This window comes from Cetorhinus maximus, chromosome 23, assembly GCF_964194155.1.
Source record: "Cetorhinus maximus chromosome 23, sCetMax3.hap1.1, whole genome shotgun sequence".
NCBI lineage: Eukaryota > Metazoa > Chordata > Chondrichthyes > Lamniformes > Cetorhinidae > Cetorhinus > Cetorhinus maximus.
In genome coordinates this window covers 44,060,384-44,074,737 of record NC_135901.1, presented here as the reverse complement: position 1 = coordinate 44,074,737, position 14,354 = coordinate 44,060,384, and the positions used below count along the sequence as shown (strand labels likewise).

At 44.0% G+C, this 14,354-nt stretch overlaps 2 non-coding genes across 2 annotated transcripts; both read right to left on the bottom strand.

Moving 5' to 3' along the window:
- trnat-agu (transfer RNA threonine (anticodon AGU)) lies at window positions 1-73 on the bottom strand. The gene has a single exon. It is a non-coding gene; the product is annotated as a tRNA-Thr (tRNA).
- Window positions 74-5,209: 5,136 nt separating this feature from the next.
- trnas-uga (transfer RNA serine (anticodon UGA)) lies at window positions 5,210-5,291 on the bottom strand. Its single transcript has one exon. It is a non-coding gene; the product is annotated as a tRNA-Ser (tRNA).
- Window positions 5,292-14,354: the final 9,063 nt, after the last annotated feature.

Here is a 14,354-nt window from a genome sequence, read left to right as displayed (position 1 = left end):
AGGCTCCAGCAAGAGTTGAACTCGCGACCCCTGGTCTACTAGACCAGTGCTCTAACCACTGAGCTATGGAGCCAACTGCTCAATCAAATGCCCGGAAAGTCAACCATATTCAGTGGACGAGGACCAGGATGACATTTCAGGTGGATGACATTTGATCGACCTGGAAATGTCTGAGAGGGAGAACAGGAAGTTAAAAGATGCGACATGAAAGTGGCAGAATTTGATGTGTGTCAGTTACTTTCAGTGATGAATTTCTGCCATGTGTCGCCTTGTCAGTTTCACAGGAGCCGCAGGGATGAAGTTGGTGACATGTGGTTGAAATGAGGAATAATGGGAACTGTAGTCAGCAGGATTCAAACCGACAGGGGGAGACACCAGTGGATTTCAAATCCATCACCTTAAACATTGAGTTATGACCAACAGCTGCTCCGAGCTCAAAGGTGTTCTTATCAAATCAGAGATGGCGAAAAAGTAAGTCACTCGGCCCATCGCGCCTGTGCTGGCTCTTTGGAAGAACAACTCACCCGATTCCACACACTCGAATTTCCCCCGCAGCCATTTATATTTGTATTGCCTCTCCCCGTTCTTCCTGTCAAAATAAAGGAGCATTAAACCAGAATCTCCTCTTGCTCACCTAAAGGAACTTCCTAAAGTGCCTGAAAGGGGGAATGTGACTGAAACTGTGGCAGCGCTGGGATTCGGACTAACTCCTCTTTTCACAAAAAAACAAGTATCAGTTGGAACTCGCTGGGTGACAGCAGGGGTGGCAATTTTTGTTATTTATTTTATTTTGTTTGCTACTGAAGGACCCAGTGACAGCCCGGAACTGCGTGACAATGAATGATGTTCCAGTTAACAGCAATCGCTGTTGTCATTGGCTGAGGAAGTCGTTTGTGTTCGATATAAACATGTAATTTTGTGGGGGAAACGTGTCTCTGGTGAGCGAGGACTGGAATGAGAATAAAAGGCACAGGTAGCACAGATCAGCCGGTTGTGAGGTTTGCAAACAGTTTCTCTGGTGCAGAGGTGATTAGGAATTGGCGCTTTCGCTGCTGCGGTTCTATATATACTTTTTGACATAAACATAATTGATTTATGCAATTGATTTCATAGCGAGTTTAAAACAACACATTTTTTCTTATCAAGATACCCTCGCTATTTCTGTGCTGATATCTACAATCTGATTCAATGTGCTCTACAAACGGCAGAGCTGGATTCAGGTTCCAGTCTCTGGCGGAATGGGTCCGAATCCCGCGGCTGCCAAACTTTCAGATGCTTCCCCCTTTCTGGCACTTTAGGAATTCTGTTTGGGTGGACAAGAGGCAACTCCAGTTTAATGCCGGGCGGGTGGCGGGGGGTGGGGAGAGCGTGCGGATTGCGGTCCTTGATTTTGTTTGGAAGAACGGGGAGAGGCAATACAAATATAAATTGCTGTGGGGGAAAGGAGGGTGCGTGGAATTGGTTGAGTTGCTCTTCCAGAGAGCCAGCAGGGACACAATGGGCCGAGTGACTTATTTTGTCACCATCTCTGATTTGATATGAGTGTGCATGGACTATGGATATGCTGTTAGTCGTGTAAGAGTGTTTGAAGCGATGGTTTCAAGATCTATCGGGCTTCCCAATGTAGGTTGCAATCCTGCTGACTGCGGCTCTTATTATTCCCGATTTTAACCAGGTACCAACAGGATTAATTATCGGGTAAATAGAATAAAACAAAAACACCCGCGCTTTCTTATTTAAATTAATCTGTATGGATTCACGAAATCTGCAGTCACAAATGGAACAAACTGAGCCAGTTGGTGACATCCTTTCTTTCTGGGTGTTTGTCTCTCCTCAGGCCTCTGTCACTCTCGGTGTATATGTCTGTGTGTGTTCCTCTGTCTGTGTCAATGTAGTTCCGTTCCCCATTTTTCACAATCCATACTTCATTCACCTTAGTTGTGTGGCTTCATATTAAAATCGCAGAGAGAAAATAAAAATAAATTTAAAAAATTGAAGAGGAATTTTTTTCTGTATTTTTTTTGAGTGGAAACTGTTCAGTTACTAAGTGTCTATGTTACAAAGTGGAAGGTGATTGAAATTTTCACCGAGCAACATTTAAACAGACATTCACCGGGTCCTTATGATCGAGTGTTTAAGGAAATGGACGCTGGAGAGAGATAATTTGTAAATACAAATAGCCCAAACTCATATCCCTCGGACATTAGGAACTGGATTTCTTCTCGAAGTTTTTCCACGTGTGACATTTGCAGCTCTGATGTGAAACTTCAACTCTTACTCCTCTGATTCGGGCGGAGCTGTTGTGCGTTTTGGTTTTCAATCAATAAGTAAATCAGGCCTGTTTTAACAGTTTGTACCAGATCAATAAATCTTCATTCTCTGACCAGGAAACGATCCTGGACCGCGGCAGCACAAGGGCCGAATCCTCACCTCTAAATCACGAGGACAGCTGTCTATAAGTCTTGCAACGTGCTTTATCTGAGCCACATTTGTCATTTCTTCAGACAATTTCACCAGAGACAATTTTTTCCTACAGAATTTTGTGTTTAACTAGAACTCAAACGACATCTTCAGCGAATGGCACCCATTCTTTTTAAGGGGTGAGCTCAGTGGAGGATTGGCACCAATAAACTGTCGTTCAACTGATCTGATTCCAAATCCCGTGCCAGAAATAACAAGAAAACCCCCTGAAATTGCTCAGTGTCTTGACTTCAAAAGCGTTGGATAGAATGTAAGAAAGTACATTCCCCAATAGTGTGCAATAAAATGTCGGAATGATAGTGAAAGAAGCAACCGTGATGCTGGAAAAGATAAAATTATAGACAGTTCCAGCAAAGAAAGAGGCCATTCGGCCTGGCGCGCTGCTTTCAAAGGGCAGTTGTGATTGATTAGCCAGGAGTGATATTTGTGTCAGTGTAAACAGTCGGCAGTGAAATCCCCCACATTACCGCGGCAGACATTCATCACAGAAAGCAACTGACACACATCAAGTTCTGGCGCTTTCATGTCACATCTTTTAACTCCCTGTCCTCCCTCTCAGACATCTCCAGCCGATCAAATATAATCCACGTGGAACGTTATCCTGTTCCCCTTTCCATTTATTATGGGGACTTACTGTACCAGGTGGTAGTGTTCCCATCCATCTGCTGCCATTGACCTTCTAAATGGTAGTGGTCGTGGGTTTGGAAAGTGCAGTCGAAGGAGCCTTGATGAGTTCCTACAGTGCATCTTCTAGATGGTACACACTACTGCTACTGTGCGTCGGTGGTGGAGGGAGTGAATGGCGAAGGTGATAGGTGAGGTGTCAACAAGTGGGCTACTTTGTGCTGGATGGTGTCGAGCTGGAGCCAACAGTGTGTTGCTGGAGCCGCGCTCACCCAAGCAAGTGGAGACGTCTGAATTGAGCCTTGTAGGTGCTGGGCGAGTTTGGGGATTCAATAGGTGAATTACTCTCCGCAGCATTCTCCGTGCCCGTCTTACCAAAGAAATAGTTGGTAGGACATGAATTTCTTAACAAGAGCACACAACAGAATATACCACCGACGAATATTTACGGTATTAGGCGATCTGTAGTTACAGTTTGAATAAGAGAGAATAAAAACAAACGGAAACATTCTGGTGAAGATAAATCGTTTATCCTTGTGGAATGATGCAGCATGATTTGTTTTCACACACACATACAGAACAGGCGATGTCTCAAATGTAATTCTGTGGCTGTAATGAAAATGATTATCAGGAGCTGCGCAGAACAAAGAGTCAATGGGAAACCTCTAGTTTTAGGCCAAAGTCAGAGGCCCATTTCGAGCTCGACGTCCACCTTATAGAGACATAGGCTAGTGCAGTAACAACAGAGACAGAGCCTGGTGTGGTAATTACTGAGACAGGACGTAGAGCAATTTAAGCAGAGACATTACTAGCGCAGTAATAATAGAAACAGCATCTAATGTTACTTAAGCAAAGACGGGGACGAGTGCTATATTAACATAGACAAGGACTACTGCTGTAATATCGGAGACGGGTCTAGTGCAGTAGTTACTGATACAGGGCCTGGATCAATATCAAGAGAAATAGGGTAGTCATTACAGGCACAGGACATAGAATAATTGCTTCCTAGAGAGAGTCTAAGGCCGTAATAACCGAGACTGCCTCCAGTGTAAGAGAGACAGACATTATTTCGTGGAGTAAAAACAGAGACAGGGAGAGTGGAATAGAAGCAGAGACAGAGGTACAAAGACAAAGTCTCTGCAAAGGCAGGATCCATTTTAATTAAAAAGGCAGAACAGCTCGAGTGTGATACAGGCTGATACAGAGTCTAATGTAACTTGTTCTGAAATATGGTCTAGCGGAATATAAGTGCAGATGTGATTCAGTGTATTATAAGCAGGGCCGCGATCTAGTGGAATATAAGTGAGACAGTGCAGAGTGCAGTAATAATTGAGACAGGATCTTGTGCAATACGAACCAGTCTAGTGTAGTGATAAGACAGACCGGATCCCGTGTAAGAAAACTGATACAGGGTCTAGTGGAGCTTCACATAATTCAGGGCTCTTTATAATATAAATTGACGCAGTGTCTGGTGAATTAAATACCGGCAAAGGTACGAGATTAATAAAAACAGAGACATGGACAAGTACAGCAATAAGAGAGTAATGGTTTAGGGCAATAACAACAGGAGCAGGGAAGTATGATATGAATGGAAGCATGTATTGGTGCAGCATTAACAGACAGGGTCAAGTTTGATAGACACGTGGCAGGTTCTACTGGAGTAATAGCTGAGGCAGGGTCTTGTGAAATGCAACGAAAAACATGTTCTAGTTTTCTATAACCAGAGACAAGCTCTAGTGCAGTGCCATCTGGGGCATGGCTTATTGTAACTTTAGCCAAGACCTGCTTCAGTGCAGTCGTGACTGAGATAGTGCCAACGGTATGGTGCCCTAGTCCAGTATAGAAACAACTGAGAGATGACCTTCGCTAATATGATAAGAGACATGTCCTAGTGTAATAGAAATATAAACGGCGTCTAATTTAATCTGAACAGAGACAGTGCCAAGTGCACTAAGAATTGAGACAGCGCCTGCTTGATGTGATGTGAACAATCACGGTTTCACTGCCACCTACTGGTCAAACTTTGCTACTGCAGGTGTTGTGAAAATGTCGAATCAATTTACTGTTTCTGATATCAATGGTTAAAATCAGAAATAATGGAAAACGTAGTCGGCAGGATTTGAACCTGCGCGGGGTAACCCCAATGGATTTCAAATCCATCGCCTTAACCACTCGGCCACGACTACAGACCTGGACAGTGAAATATATACATTTCATATATGAAATCATAGAATAGTTACAGCAGAGAAAGAGGGCCTTCTTCCTGCCCTGTCACTGCCACAACCCAACCTTTTCCCCATAACCCTGCAATTTATACTGTCCCTTCTCGTTCTCCCTCCCAAACTGGGAATGAAAGAGTGAGAATGAGAGAGGAAGAGAAGTGATGGGTTTTGTCGATCCCAGGGAAAAAGACTCCAGGGACAGTTCATTGTGACAGTTCACACAGCAACAAGAAAACAACATTCCCTGAGGAGGGCCAGCAGTGGGAGCGTGTTTAGTTCAAACACAGAAGACTTGTTCAGCCAATAACAGCATCGAGTGTCTTAGACATGAACATGAAGTGAGGTGAAACAGTGTAATAGCTTCTTTACCCAGAGAGTGGTGGGAATGTGGAACCCGTTGCCACAGGGAGTGGTTGAAATGAATAGTACAGATACATTTAAGAGGAAACTAGGCAAGTATTTAAGGGAGAAGGGAATAAATAGTTACAATTGTAGATTTAAATGAAGGGAAATTGGAGGAGGCTGAGGTGGATCATAAACCCCGGAGCGGACTGGTTGGACCAAATTCCCATTTCTGTTTCCTCCATCCTGTGAGAATAATACCAGATTCTGCCGCCTCTCCACATGATTGAAATAGCTTATCCCTGACACAGTTCATGTGAATACTGCCCGTAACCTCTCCAAAGACTTGACATCTTTCCCAAAGTGTGAACATAATATTTCAGCTGAGGTTCAATAAATGATTTACAAAGATTCAGCATCATCAGTTTGCTTTTGAACTCCAAGCCTCCATTAATGAAGCCAAGGACCACATGAGCTATTTTTAAAGAAAGCAGAGAGATCAGCTTGCCCTGCTACCTTCGACGATTTGTGTACACGTCACTCTATCCCTCTACTCAGTTCTCCACCAAACAACCTTTCACAGCCCGTGTGTGTTTTTTTCCTTCACCTCCTCGTTCTGAACACTGTCCATAAGCCTTGCAGAATGTTTCGTCCACTCCAATTTTGCCATTTCCTCGCTTCAGACCCGCTTCACCAGGGATAAGTTTGTCCTACAAAATGGCGCGTTTACTTGGAACAGGCTTGTTCAATGGCAATTGTTCTGCCAATGAGGACAACGGTTTCTGTGAGCTGGAACACGAAATCGACAGTGAGGTGAAATAGTCTCACAAGCTGCTCCTGTGTAAATTTCAATTTCCAAAACCCACCAACCTCTTCACTGCGGGTCCTGTAAAACTTACAAGGGAACATGCGGCAGACATTCATCACTGAAAGTAACTGGCACACATCAAATAATAAACAATTTCATGTCGCATCTGTTTCTGCTTCTGTCCCTGCTTCGCCTTCAGCTCCCTCTGCCCATCCAGCTCCCAGGTCAATTAGCTGCTTGATGCAGACACAGTCAGTTCATGAACACAAGCTTTCCCTGGAAAGCAGGGACAGAGAATGGAAGTCCCAAAGCTTCCGGAAGGGATGGGTTTGCAGATGACAGGGTAAAGATAAAACATGATCTATCTTCCTGGTTCTCTCACATACTGACTACATGAAAAGGACACAAGGGCAATCCACTATTTAAATATTGCTCAGTGAAAATTTCAATCATCCTCCGCTGTGTAACATTCGGGCACTGAGTCAACATGCAGTCTGCACTCAAAAATAAACACAGGAAGTGGCAATCATATCTGGCAACATTTAAACCTATTGTTATTCTCTGTACCATTTACCACGAAGATACATAACAAAAGTGAACAAATTTCGCGATGGTAAAAATGTGTTCACCCATTGGTGAACTGAACCACACTGACACACACAGAAGAGCACAGACAGACATACACACCGAGAGGGACAGAGGCCTGAAGAGAGACAAACACCCATGTCACCAACTTGGCTCAATTTTCTTCCATTTCTGGCGATTTGGTGAATGCTTTCAGATGAACGGAAATGAAAGAGCGCGCAAGTAAAGCGGGGAAAAAACACGGGAGTATTTGGAAGCTTCTGATTTCATTTCACCAGCAATTAGCTGTCGAGACAGAGAAAAGGACAAACAGGGAAGCAGCGCAGTTGGCAGGAGTCGAACCTACGTGGGGAAACCACAATAGATTTCAAATCCATCGCCTTAACCACTCGGCCACGACTACTAAAGGAGCATGAATGTTTTTGAGCTAAAATTGCAGAATGGTTCCAGTGGGAAAAGCTGGCACTTGGCCCCACCTACTTCCGGTCACCCTGCAATTTTTATCGCCTCTCCTCGTTCTTCCTACCAAAATAAAGCACCGCAGGCGTCAGCTGCCCCGAGCGCATCCCAATGGATTTTCGAAGAAGACAAACTACTTGAAATTTCGATCGCAGTGGGATTTGAACCCGCGGTTCATAAGACTCTAAAACCCGCGTTTCATGAAACACTACAACCGAATTTCGAGGCCTTGGGCCGCTCGGACACACGCCTAAAGAGAAAATAGAAGCACCGTAACCATTGCCTAGAGTGGTATCAGCTCTGAATTTTTCCATTACAAATAGGAGTAGGAATGGAACCATTTTGCCCCTGGAGCCCCGCATAATATCACAGAATGACAGCTAATGTTACACCACAGATAGAGGCCATTCGGCTCGGGTCATTGGAACATAGGATTTAGCAGCAGGAGGAGGACGTTCGGCCCTTTGCGACTGCTCCACCATTCAATAAGCTCATGGCTGATCAGGTTGTGGTCTCAACTCCACCTTTTTGTTTGTCCCCAACCCCCATAACCCCTTCTCGATCAAAAAGCTGTCTAATTCTGCCTTGAATAAATTCAGTGACCCAGCCTCCACTGCTTTCTGGGGAAAATAATTCCACAGACTAACCTCCCTCGGAGGGAGAAATAAATCTCCTCATCTCCGTCTGAAAAGGGAGAACTCTTACCCTTCTGGAAACTAACTCACCTGGTCCCACTCTCCCGCCTTTTCCCAGGGGACCTGCATTTTCTGTCCAAATCTCTTTTGAAATCCGCGATTGAATCTGCCTCCCTCACACTCTCAGGTAGTGCATTCCAGATCCTAACCACTCGCTGTGGAACAGTGAAACCCCTTTAGAATTGTACACTTTATGTGATGTTGCCTCTCCTCATTTTTCCTTCCAACATGAATCACTTCACCCTTCCCTACATTAAATTTCAGGTACGTTTTAGCAGTTTACTCGAGGAGTTCCTGTGCATTAAGACAGATCATACAGCGATAAGAAATAAGGTTTTCCCTGACTAGCAATTGAACATAGGCTGCGACGGTGAAAGCACCAAATCCTCAGCACGAAACTCTCCAACTTCCAGTGAAGCCGAGGGCAGTGTTCGCTCAGAAACCAGCGGCTGTGACATTAACATAGTGGGATGCAAAAAGAGTCAGTTTGAGCGGTGACACTGCCGGAGGAATGGAGACCTGGGGTTCACGCATAAAAGCAGCAAAGCTTCAAAAACATGCGGCGCTCAGATCGAGCCCACGACCCTGAGATTAAGAGTCTCATGCTCTACCGACTGAGCTAGCCGGATGTACACAATGCTTGCTTCCTATGCCAAAATTCAGGTAGATCAATGTTGTTTTCCACCTGGCGCCTCAGCTTGTTCTGAATTTCAAAGTGTAGAAGGTAATCGACCTACAAAAGCTCCAAGGTTGCAATGCATTCCGCTCAATCATCAATAACACCAATTAAATATTCCTCTTCTTAGCTGCACAACATTACAAACTCCACTTTCACCCTGATATTTATCTCTTTCACATTTTAACATGAAGCTGCACAACTCATGTGAGTTAAGTTTGTGATCTTGAATATGTGTTCGCCCCTCGGGGAACTGAGCCATATTGACACACACAGAGAAACGCACACAGACATGTCACCAACTTGGCAAATTATTGTTCCATTTCAGGGGCCAAATGTCGTGAATGTTTGCAGATGAACAGGAGTAGAAATGCCAGTGTGTTTGTGTGGTTTTGTTTCTCATTTCACTGATAATTTATTCTGCAGACAGTTTGTGTCAATCAGGAATGAGAAGAAGGGGAGTTGGCAGGATTCGAACCACATGGCAAAACGCATGAACCACTCGGCCAGGACAACTGGGTAAAGGTTGCATGTTGTTTATTTAAAATAATAGAATGAATACAGTGAGTCCAGTGAAAGAAGGCCTTCCAGTCCTTGCCATTGTCCCACCTTTTCTCAGTCTCCCTGGGATTTATACTGCCTCTCTTCATTCTCCCAACACAAATACAACACCGCACAGCTTAGCTGCCCCTTCACCGCACTGAGAATCTTTTGGAAGCGACTCAAATAACAAAGCACCAGAAAGTTTGGCAGTGGTGGGAGTGAAGCCCAAATCACCAGAGAGATCGAAACCTGAACCAGCGGCTGAGCCCACTCGGCCTCACTACCACATTCAGATTAGACACAAACATTGTCTTCACCAACATTGACACTGAATTAGAATATAATCAAATTATGATCAGGAATTAGCCATTCGAACCGTCGAGCATTCTTAGCTACTTAATAAGATCATGTGAAAACTTCAATCATCATCCACTTTGTAACATCCAGGAGTTTAGTTGCTGAACAGTCTCCACTGAAAATAAAGAGAGAAATGCCCTGCTAACTGCTTATGTTTTTGCTGATATGAAGTCAGAGAACTAACATGGATAATGTTTGGCTGGTTAAAATGGGTAACTGAACCACATTGACACACACAGAAAATCATAAATATGCGTGTTGTTAAGATTTGAAATAGTGAATAATTTCAGATTGTCTTTCAATGTGCAGAAAGTGGAGCTGTGATCAGCTTTAAGCTCAGAAGATGCACAGCAAGAATGTATATTACAGCTTGATGCTCACAGTGCCTGTTGGGACTCGGTGAGCTGTATCTAACGATTGAGACCATTTAATTGTCGTTCAATGTGTCCGGTTCCAAATTCTGTGCTCGAAATGATAAGAAAACTCGCTGAATTTGCTCAGTGTCTTGAATTCAAAGCATCACATGGAAGATAAGAAAGTTCATCTGAACCGTGGTGTTAGGAAACATAAAATGACAGAACGTTACAGCAAGGAAAGAAGCTATTTGGTCCTGTGTGCTGCTTTCAAAGAACAGTGTGATTGCTTGTTCTGAATACTCAAAAATATTCGTCATTTAGGAAGAATGGGCGACAAGGAAAACGATGCGGGGTCGCACTGTTAATAAGGAACTAGATCAGTACATTAGTGAGAGAGGGCCTCAGATTGAAGGATCAACATGTAGAATCAGTTTGGGTGGAGCTAAGAAACAGCAAGAGGCAGCAAACATTGGCGGGAGTTGTTTATAGGCCACCAAACTGTAGTGGTAATGTTGGGCATGGGATAAATAAGGAAATTAGAGCTGCATATGACATGAGTAATACAGGAATAATATTCTGCCTCGCACCACCAGCTCTATAGTCAGTGTTTTGTAACCTATCACAGCCCTTTTCTTTTATTTTCACCCCCTCATTCCGACTCTGGGTTTATTCCCGAGTTTTGCCCTTGTGATATTTCCAGCTCTGATATGAAACTTCCACTCTCACTCCACCAATTCTAGCAGAGCTAAACCGTGTTATTTTCAACCAGCAAATCAATCAAATTGATTTGAACAGCTCGCCTAAGAGTAATAAGTTTCAACTCCTTAATCAGGAATCGAACGCAGGCTGTACTGATAAAATTTCCCATTTTAACCATTAACCCAGCAGCTTGGCCCATGGAAGCTGCTTATGGCATTTTTTTCATTCCAGATCTCTTTCAAAAGAGGCAAGTTTCTTTGGCCATATGGCCTATATGGTTTGAACACAAGTGACCTCTTCAGCCAATGAGAAAATTCATTGCTGTTAGCTGAAAGATGAAATCGATACTTTCCTGCTTTAAGAAAGTTCTTAAAGCCTTCTCCTTTCTCGGAGCTTTTAGTCATTTGACTGATTATGTGGCTCTGTGTTACACTTTGTTATATAATGATCCTTGGGAACGCCTTGTGCCGTTTCATTCGGTAAAAGGAGCTTTATAAATATAAGCTGTTGTTGTAGTCCACACATAGAAAGAGACAGACTCCTGTTGCTTCTTTCATCCTGATATTTTTCACTGTAACATTGTAATGAGAAGAATTCACAACTAATGTGAATACAGCTTGTGCTCGTAAAAATGTGTTCACCTCCTTGGGGAACTGAACCACATTGACCCACATAGAGGAACATACTCAGAGGTATACACCGAGACTGACAGAGGCCGAAGGAGAGACAACTGCCAGAATGAAATTCTGTCAGCAAATCGGCTCAGGATTTTTTTCCATTTGCGACTGGAGGTTTGCAGAAGGCTGACAAATGAATGTAAATATGAGAACACGGATACGTTTGGAGCGCTTTTCCCCGATTCAAACAATAATTAATTCTGTCTGCGTGCAGTTAAAACCAGAAATAATGAGAAACATAGTCGTCAGGATTCGAACCTTGGCAGGAGTTCTAATGCACCGCCTTTTCCACTCGTCCACGACTACAGAAGATTTTTCTATGCTACTAGTGTTTGTATGAAATCATAAATTAGTTACAGCAGAGAGAGCGGTCCTTCTGTCATTGCCATGACCTGATCTTTTCCCCAGAACCCTGCAATTTATACTGTCTCTCCTCGTTCTTCCCAGTAAACTGGGAATGAAAGAGTGAGGATGATCCAACCCAACCAATTACCGCCAAATCAGTCTACTCTCCATCATCAGGAAGGAAATGGAAGGAGTCATCAACAGTATCATCAAGCGGCACTGACTTAGCAATAACTTGCTCACTGATTCCAGTTTGTGTTCCACAAGGGCCACTCAGTTCCTGACCTTGGTTCAAACATAGACAAAAGAGCTGAACTCCCGAGGTGAGGTGAGAGTGACTGCCATTGACATCAAGGCAGCATTTGACAGAGTGTGGCATCAATAAGCCCTCGCAAACCTGGAGTCAATGGGAATCAGCGGGAAACGCTCCATTTGTTGGAGTCATATCGAGCACAATGGGAGATGGTTGTGGTTGTTGGAGGTCAGTCATCTTAGCTCCAGGACATCACTACAGGGCTTCCTCAGGGTAGTGTCCTCGGCCAAACCAGCTTTACTAATGACTTTCCTTCCATCATAAGGTCATAAGTGAGGATGTTCGCTGATGATTACACAATGTTCAGCATCTTTCACGACTCCTCAGATAGTGAAGCTGTCCATGTCGAAATGCAGCAAGACTTGGACAATGTCCAGACTTGGGTTGACAAGTGGCAAGTAACATTCGTGCCACACAAGTGTCAGGCAATGACCATCTCCAACAAGAGGGAATCCAACCATCGCCCCTTGATTTTCAATGGTATTTGCAGCACTGAATCACCCACTATCAACATCCTGGGGGTTACCATTGACCTGGAACAGAACTGGACTAGCCATATAAATACTGTGGCTACAAGAGCATGCTAGACGCTAGGAATTGTGCAACGAGTAGCTCACCTCCTGACTCCCCAAAGCCTGTCCACCATCTACAAGGCACAAGTTAGGAGTCTGATGGAATACTGCACACTTGCCTGGATAAGTGCGGTCCCTAGTACAAATAAGAATCTGGACACCGTCCAGGGCAAAGCAGTCCGCTTGATTGGCACCACATCCACATTCACTCCCTTCACCAACGATGCACAGTAGCAGCAGTGTATACCATCTACAAGATGCACTGCAAGAATTCACCAAGGCGCCTTAGACAGCAGCACCCAAATCCACGACCATTACCATGCAGAAGGGCGAGGCAGCAGATAGTAGGAGCACCACCACCTGGAATCTCCCCTTCAAGTCACTCACCATCCTGAATTGGAAATATATCGCCGTTCCTTCACTGTCACTGGGTCACAATCCTGGAACTCCCTTCCTCACAGCACTGTTGGTGTACTGACACCACAAGGACTGCAGCGGTTCAAGAAGGCAGACCACCTTCCCTGGGGCAATTAGGGATGGGCAATAAATGCTGGCCCAGACAGCGAAGCCCACATCCCGTGAACGAATTTTAAAAAAATCCATGTTAGCCCGCAAATTATATTGCCTTGTTCTTCTGACCAAAGTAAAGCGCTGCAAACGTCAGTGCCTGGAGCAAGTCTGACGTATTTGCTCAAGTGAGGAACTAGCTGAAGCTTTCAATATTGGTTTTCTTAACCCGAGTTTCCAAATGGGAATTGTGCAATGGCTTGAAAGCGAAAAAAATACAAGGCTAAGGAGAAAGAGAAGGAGAATGCCATTTATTATGAAGCTCTTTGTGCAAAACTGACATAGGCACGATGGGTGGAAAGTCCTCTTACTGCGATGTGCCATTTGATGACGACATTGTTGATCAGTCTGTCTCCAGCATTCCTAATGAGAACAGCCGAATTCCATTTCTTCAAAACAAAGACCCAAAGTGCTGCTGCATGACGTCACAGTTTAACATTCCAGACAGCTTCATTGGGCTCTTTGCAGCACAGGGATTATGGAGGCGAGTGGGGTCATATCCGCTTCACTTATGATGGAGCTGCGGTTTGAAAGTAGCAAGAGCATTATCTAAGCTGGTTTATTTGAATGCGTGAAAGTTCGATAATTTACGTTTGTTGTAAATATGAACACGAGGGTTAGAATTCTGCTGACTAAAGTTTTCACCATTTGTGATTTTATCCAAATTAATAGTCCCTTAATTAGAAGGAAATCTTTCCAAATACGTCCGTATTTTCTGATTTCCATTCATTTGAAAGCATTCAGGAAATTTGCTTTCAGAAATCGAACAAGCACTGAGCCAAGTTGGTGCCATCTTTGCTTTCTGGGCCTGTGTCTCTCCTTTGGCCTCTGTCACACTCGGTGTATATCTCTCTGTGACTGTGATTGTCAAAGTGGTTCAGTTCCCTGAGGGGGTGAAAACGTTTTTAAAGTTGCAAACTTGATTCACGTTAGTTGTGCAACTTCATGATAAAATGTCGTAGAGGAAAGTGTCAGTGTGAAAGATAAAACAGGAGACTCGCCCTTTCTATATATATCCTACAACAACAACAAC